Source organism: Ahaetulla prasina, chromosome 1 (genome assembly GCF_028640845.1).
Source record: "Ahaetulla prasina isolate Xishuangbanna chromosome 1, ASM2864084v1, whole genome shotgun sequence".
NCBI classification, from domain to species: Eukaryota; Metazoa; Chordata; class Lepidosauria; order Squamata; family Colubridae; genus Ahaetulla; species Ahaetulla prasina.
In genome coordinates this window covers 285,664,789-285,671,485 of record NC_080539.1, presented here as the reverse complement: position 1 = coordinate 285,671,485, position 6,697 = coordinate 285,664,789, and positions in this window count along the sequence as shown.

Here is a 6,697-nt window from a genome sequence, read left to right as displayed (position 1 = left end):
GACCCTGATATTTTGTAGCAGTGCCAATATTGTGGAATAGCCTCTTTGTGAAGATTAGGATGGTTCTGTCTTAGTTGGTTTTCCACAAGCTTCTAAAGGTTGAGCTTTTTCAGACAGCGTTTCCACATTTGAGTGGTTGTTATATTATTTTTTCTTCATAATGTTATATTTTTAACTTTTATATGAAATTTGTTTTATATTTTTAATGAGCTGCCATTTTAAGTGCAGTGGCATACAAATATGTTTAATTAATAAATGAATATCCATATCTATATAGGAAATGTAGTAACTAGCCCAGTGTACTTTTGATGGTTAGTTGTTTTTGATGCCAAAATCAGGAATTATGTTTATTTTGTTCTTTTTTAAAAACAATGCTATGTTGTTTTGCACTTAGTGTTTGTCTCTGAAAGAACTTTGCATTGATCTTCCTTTAGTAATCTAGCCTGACGTTACTAATTCATAGGCCTGGATAAATCTAACCCAGAAAAACTGTAGTTGTAGTAGCTGAAGCTGCTAAAGTGCATCTTTGCCAAAAAAAGTTACATGGATTTTCAGTCCAAGTGCTTTCAGACTATGTAGTTCTTTGCAGAAAATTTACTCATCTATGCAAATGAGGTCAATTACCTATACTGTATACATAAGTCCCAAAATCAGGAATTATATATTTGTAGAACTAAAGTCTTATTGGGATTCAGTTTTGATCATCTTGCTCTCATCCAGACTAGTTGTACATGGTCACACCTTACTGTGATATAATAGGAAAGATACAGATCTATGTAATATTAGTCTTCTGAATACACATTTCCCCAAATTCTCTATTAATCATTCCTTGTGATTTTGTATGTGTTACTGTGAGAGGACAGGCTGCCCATATGGCCAGCCCTTATGCAGATGTTATCCTGCCTCTTTAAGCCCTCTCTTAAGTCAGCACAGCACTTGGCTATAAAAGCTGTGCTGAGAGACAGCTGGAGTGTTGGTGTATGGGAGTCAAGGAAGTCAGTGTCTGTTTTTTTGTTGGAAATAAAGCAGTCTGAAGCAGTTAGAAAAAGATACCTTCTCTAATAGTAGTGATGAGATTCAGTTGGTTTGAGCCGGTTCAGGCAAACTGGTTGTTAAATTGCTGGCCCATTTTTGCTCCGAGGAGGCTGCAGGGAGGCCTACTAGGCCCAAAATGGGCTGCAGGGGAGGGTGCCCCCCATGACCTGTGTTTGCTCCCAGGGAGGTGCAGGAGGCCGAGTGCTGCCTGTTATACCCGCTGGCCATGCCCACTATGGCCATACCACCCAGCTGGTCATTAGGGCAGAGAACCCATTGTTAAATTATTTGAATTCCATCACTGAGTAGGACTCACTAAAAATAGTAATTGGAGGAGTAATAGTAGGAGGTGTAGTAGTGGTGGAGAAGAGTGGAGTAGGGGTTAGCAGTCAATACTAACACACGGATGCTTGGTTGTTGCCTAGGGACCTGTAGTTTTTGGGCTCTCTTGTGTTTTCGTACCCACTGACTTGGGGCTTAAAAAACAATTGCAACAATTTTTTAGTTTTATGGATACAATGGTGTCCCACAGTTTCCCACAATATAGTTTTGAAAGGGGTTGAAACAATTTCCTGGTAGTAATAAATAAACTCTTCAGGTAGGAATAAAAAAGCACTACAAAACAGTGGTTCCCACTCCAGCTGCATGAAATTAATCCAGGAGGACACAATGGTGGCTTATATCACAGAGAAAGAGAAAGATCAAGGAGAAACAGAACCGTCTATGGAGATTCTCAGTCATCCAGGTCACTCTTGTCCCAAAGGTGCTTCTTCAAGAGGCAACTGAACTTTCTGGTTTTTCTTTGAAGACATTTCTCTTCTCATCCAAGAAGCACCTTTGAAGAAGCTTCTTGGATGACAAGGAAAACACCTTCAAAGAAAGTCTAGTTGCCTCTTGAAAAAGCACCTTTGGGACAAGAAACAGAATCCCACACACACTCTGTCTCTCTCCTTTGACATCACTCACCAGGATGACTGAAGTTAATTTCTGGCTTGGCCATGCCTAAACTCAAAACTGCAGTCAGTCCAGATAATAAGTATTTTTTTTCAGGCAGGTTGCTCAAAAAGGAGATTCTTGTTACTGGCCAATAGTTGTAAAAATCTCTGGATTTGGGAAAGGTTGCTTATCAGAACTTAGTGCATGATAGCTTCCTCCCCCAAAGGTATTCATTCCACCGTACGATCCTGCAGTTATCAGAATCTCCCCCTCCCCTGCCCTAATAGTTGATCAAGGTGACGATGATCAAGAAGTCAAGTCTTTGACTGCTTTTGGTGTAAAACTTGTCAATACCTTTCAAACACCATAAGCAGAAACTCACAATGTTGAGAAAGACAGAATATTGGAGACCTCAATAGGTGTTCAGATCACCATGGAGACTGATGATTTTATCCTCAAAGTATATTAAACATTCAGTGCCAAGTATATCCCTGTTCTCTTCCAAATACTAACACTTTATTGGGAGGACAGTTTTATTTCATTTTAAAAGTCACCGTTTTACAATGAGATGTATCTGAATACTTTTTAGTTCTTCACGTCACTGTTAAATGTACAAAGCAAACATTTGTATTACTGGTGGACTTATTTATTGAAACACATCCACATCCCTCTCGCCTTTCAATTATGTCATTTTAAAAATGCCTTAAAATAAAACAGTGCTTTAAAATAAAGTAAGAATTAATGTTATAACAGAAATTCCCAGTTGTAATAATACACAACATATCTAGAAGTAAATATTATTGAGCTCAATAGAAGTTAATTTGGAACAGAATTTTCTTGGCATTTAAAGGTTATGAAGGGTAGTGCCAGTAAGCTTCCTTCAGAATATTCTAAAGCCAAGGTAAGAAAGCTGTTTAGAGATTTATTAATGGAAGCATATTGGAAGAAGAGCCTTGGATGATGCTCTTAATACCTGGGCACATACTTGTTAGAGAAAGATAAGCATCAATATAACACCACCACCCCAAAAATATTATTGAAATTCAGGGCTCAGCAGTTCTAAGCAAGATGACTCTCAGAAGAGTAAATGTAAAATGCAGCCCACCAAAATCCTGAGAACTTTTTGATGCCTCACTGGCATGTGCTGGTGTCAGTCAAAATTAAATCTCCCAATTGCTTTACTTGAGTGTAGAGAAAAATCAACAGAGCTGAAGATTCTACTCTCGGTCTCGCTTTTGTACAGGTAGTCCTCGACTTACAACCACGAGACCAGAATTTATGTTGCTAAGTGAGAAATTTTGTTAAGTGAGTTTTGCTCCATTTTACGACTTTTCTTGCCACATTTGTTAAGCGAATCACTGCTGTTGTTAAGTTAGTAACATGGTTGTTAGGTGAATCTGGTTCCCTAGTGACTTTGCTTGTGAGATGATGTCATGACCCCAGGACACTGCAACCGTCATAAATATGACCCTGTTGTCAAGCATCCAAATATAAATCACGTGACCATGGGTGTACTGCAATGGTCTTAAGTGTGAAAAATGGCCATAAGTCACTTTTTTCAGTGTTGTTGTAACTCTGAATGGTCACTGAACAAACTGTTGTAAGTTAAGGACAACATAATCTTTCCTGTAATTCAGGCAGCAAAATGTTTTTGGGATTCTCCTAAAAACCAAATGTTGATACCAATTCTTCCGTCCCAAAAGTGTACTGGATTTTTACCAGCAGTTTTTGTCACTGTGTACAGAAAAATGTAATAGCAAATGTTCCTCAAGCAGTTCTGTTCATAAATCCCATTGAAAGTCTGCGGATTTACTTTTGTGGAGCGGGAAAAACAAGATAACTGGGTTCAGATTAGTTCAGTCAAACATATTCATATGTATATTATTAATGTGATTTAAGGACGACTTTGGAGGAAATAGTAATTGGGAAGGTGTAGGGAAAATATTCAACCATACAAATGGAAAATTCTGAATTCATTTTTCATATTAAGTTTTTTAAATCTATGTTCGTCTTTCAACTGTGCCAAAACTGAAACTGTGACAAGAATAATTTCTTGATTTACACAGTGTGCTGACATGCGAGTGTCACTATCAAAGTCATATGTGGGTGATTTTTGAAAAATGTTTTGATTCTTATTTCAAAGGCTTAATTATTATTTGGCAGATGAAAATAGGAATATGCCTGTGTATGAACACAAGGGTTAAAGCCTGACAACCTAGTCTACGCAATGCTTTATAATGGTAGGATAACACAAATCTGCCACCAATTATAAAATAAGAATTAAATATTGATGGATGTAAATATTTTAGATACATTATTGAAGTAAATCATAGAGCTGTATGCTATTTAGAAGAATTGGTCTCTTTTTACTAATATGGGAGTATTTGATTTATTATTTATTTTTGTATAACTAAAGTTACTGATACAGTTTATTTTTAAAAAGTTATGAAAACTGTATTGAGTAAAAGATCTTTCTTTCATTTATATACCAGCATTGCAAAAATTAATCCCAAACTTACTTTAAAAGCCAGCCACTATGACCTTGGATTATTTTTTATCCTTCATCTCCTTGTCTGTGTTTTTACCAAACACAATGGGGAGAGAAATGCAAACACACCTAATCAGTATTAAAAGCATCTAATTTATATTTATTACAGAGTAATTTAGAAGAGAATTTGGGATTAAATTAAGTGCAATGTCTGTTTGTGTGTGTGTTTTTAATTCTCATGTTCATTTTTCATGTAAAGGAACCATTTTTCTGAGTCATTTTGCAAAATCAGATGTTTAAAATCCAAACCTAAAAAAATAATAAGGTAGCTTATTAAAATTTAGAAGAAGATGTTTCATGTAAATTACGGGAAACATAAACACTGTAATATTAAGTGAATTCTAAATTCTTTGAATTACATATTTATGCTTACTACATTTTTGCAGCAATTGTATCTAAACTATAGAGGTAAATATTTAATTTCCTATGAATTATATTTTTCCTTTTTTTATTCCTGAAAAAAACAACAACCTGGCAATTAAAAGATCCAGAATTTAATTGTACATAGTCTGCAAACAACAGGCAGACAATGTTGAAGTGTGAATATTATTACTAATTGTAATAAATTAGAGATAAATCTATTTATTCATGTTTAGGCCAATTTTTTTATCACACTACAAAATTAATATTGTGGTTGAAAGTACAAGTAAATTTTTACATAACTGTACTTCAGTTTTCTTAATAAGGAATATAGTACATTATATCCAGAGATGGATATATTCGCAGAAGCGGTAGCAAAAATCCCTGCCCCCCCCCATGCCCAGCTGAGCCGCGGGATCATCAGAGGTTGTTGTTTTTTTTTACTTTTAAAAGCATTTTTTCTTTGGCCGAAAAAAATGCTTTTAAAAGTAAAAAAAAAAACCTCTGATGATCCCACGGCTCAGCTGGGATTGTCAGAGGTTTTTAAAAGCATTTTTTCTTCACCCGAAGAGGTTGTAAAAAATGCTTTTAAAAGGCTCCTCTGACATTCCCAGCTGATTTGCCTTATCGTCAGAGGCTTTTTTTTCTTTTAAAGGCAAAAAAAAGAAGAAGCTTTTAAAGCATTTAAACCTCAACCTCGGGTGAAGAGGTTGTAAAAAAATGCTCTAAAAGTTTAAAAAAAGAGTTGGCCACGCCCATCCAGTCACATTACCCCCCCAAGCCACGCCTACAGAACTGGTAGTAACAAATTTTACATTTCACCATTGATTATATCACTTCCAGTGTGCAGTACATAAAAAAGAAAATGCTATTCCCAATTTATTTTTTGATTTTAGGATCCACTATCAGTAGTATAGAAACTGGCAATCAAGAAATATGCCGCTGACTGGCACTTTGTTGGGTAGCATAGCAATGAAAGCCATGGAAAAATATTCAGATGCCATAACTTGTCTATATATACAAAGATCCAAATCATGCATCCTTATAAAAGCAAACATGGGACTTTGAAGAAAGAAGCTGGATATAAAGAGTATTGATGCTTTTGGACTCTGATGTTGGAAGAAACTTCTGGGAGTACCAAAAATAATCAAGTCAGGTATCAAATGGCTCATACAACAAATTAGTTCAGAGTTCTCACTCAAAACAGAAATGACCAGGGTCAGATTATTATATTTTGGACATCTTATGAAAAGTTCTGCCCTCTTTAAAAGTTTATGTACTGGCAAAGAAAGCAAAGTGGATGACCAATGGCAGAATAGCTGGACTTCGTTAATGTCACAAGGGACGTAGCATCATTGTGATTATCCTGGAGGAGCTCCATTTACTGTAGAAATAGTCTATGAGGTGACACCTTAATGGCACATAATTAATGAAACTGAAGAATAAAAAAGACCCTGCATTTTTACAAATATGAATCAACAAGAAGACTATGAAACTCGAAAAAAGTTAATTATATACTAGTAGGGCATAGGAATACAAGTAGCCCTCAACTTACAACCACAATTGAGCCCAAAATTTCTGGTACTAAGCGAGGCAGTTAAGTGAATTTTTTTTCCATTTTATGACCCTTCTTGCCACCGTTAAGTGAATCACCACAGGTGTTAATTTAGTTACAAAGATACTAAATGAATCTGGCTTCCACATTGACTTTGCTCATCAGAAGGTTGCAAAAAGTGATCACATCACCCAGGGACATTGCAAGCATCGAATATGAGCCAGTTGCTAAGCATCTGAATTTTTGATCATGTGACTGTGGGG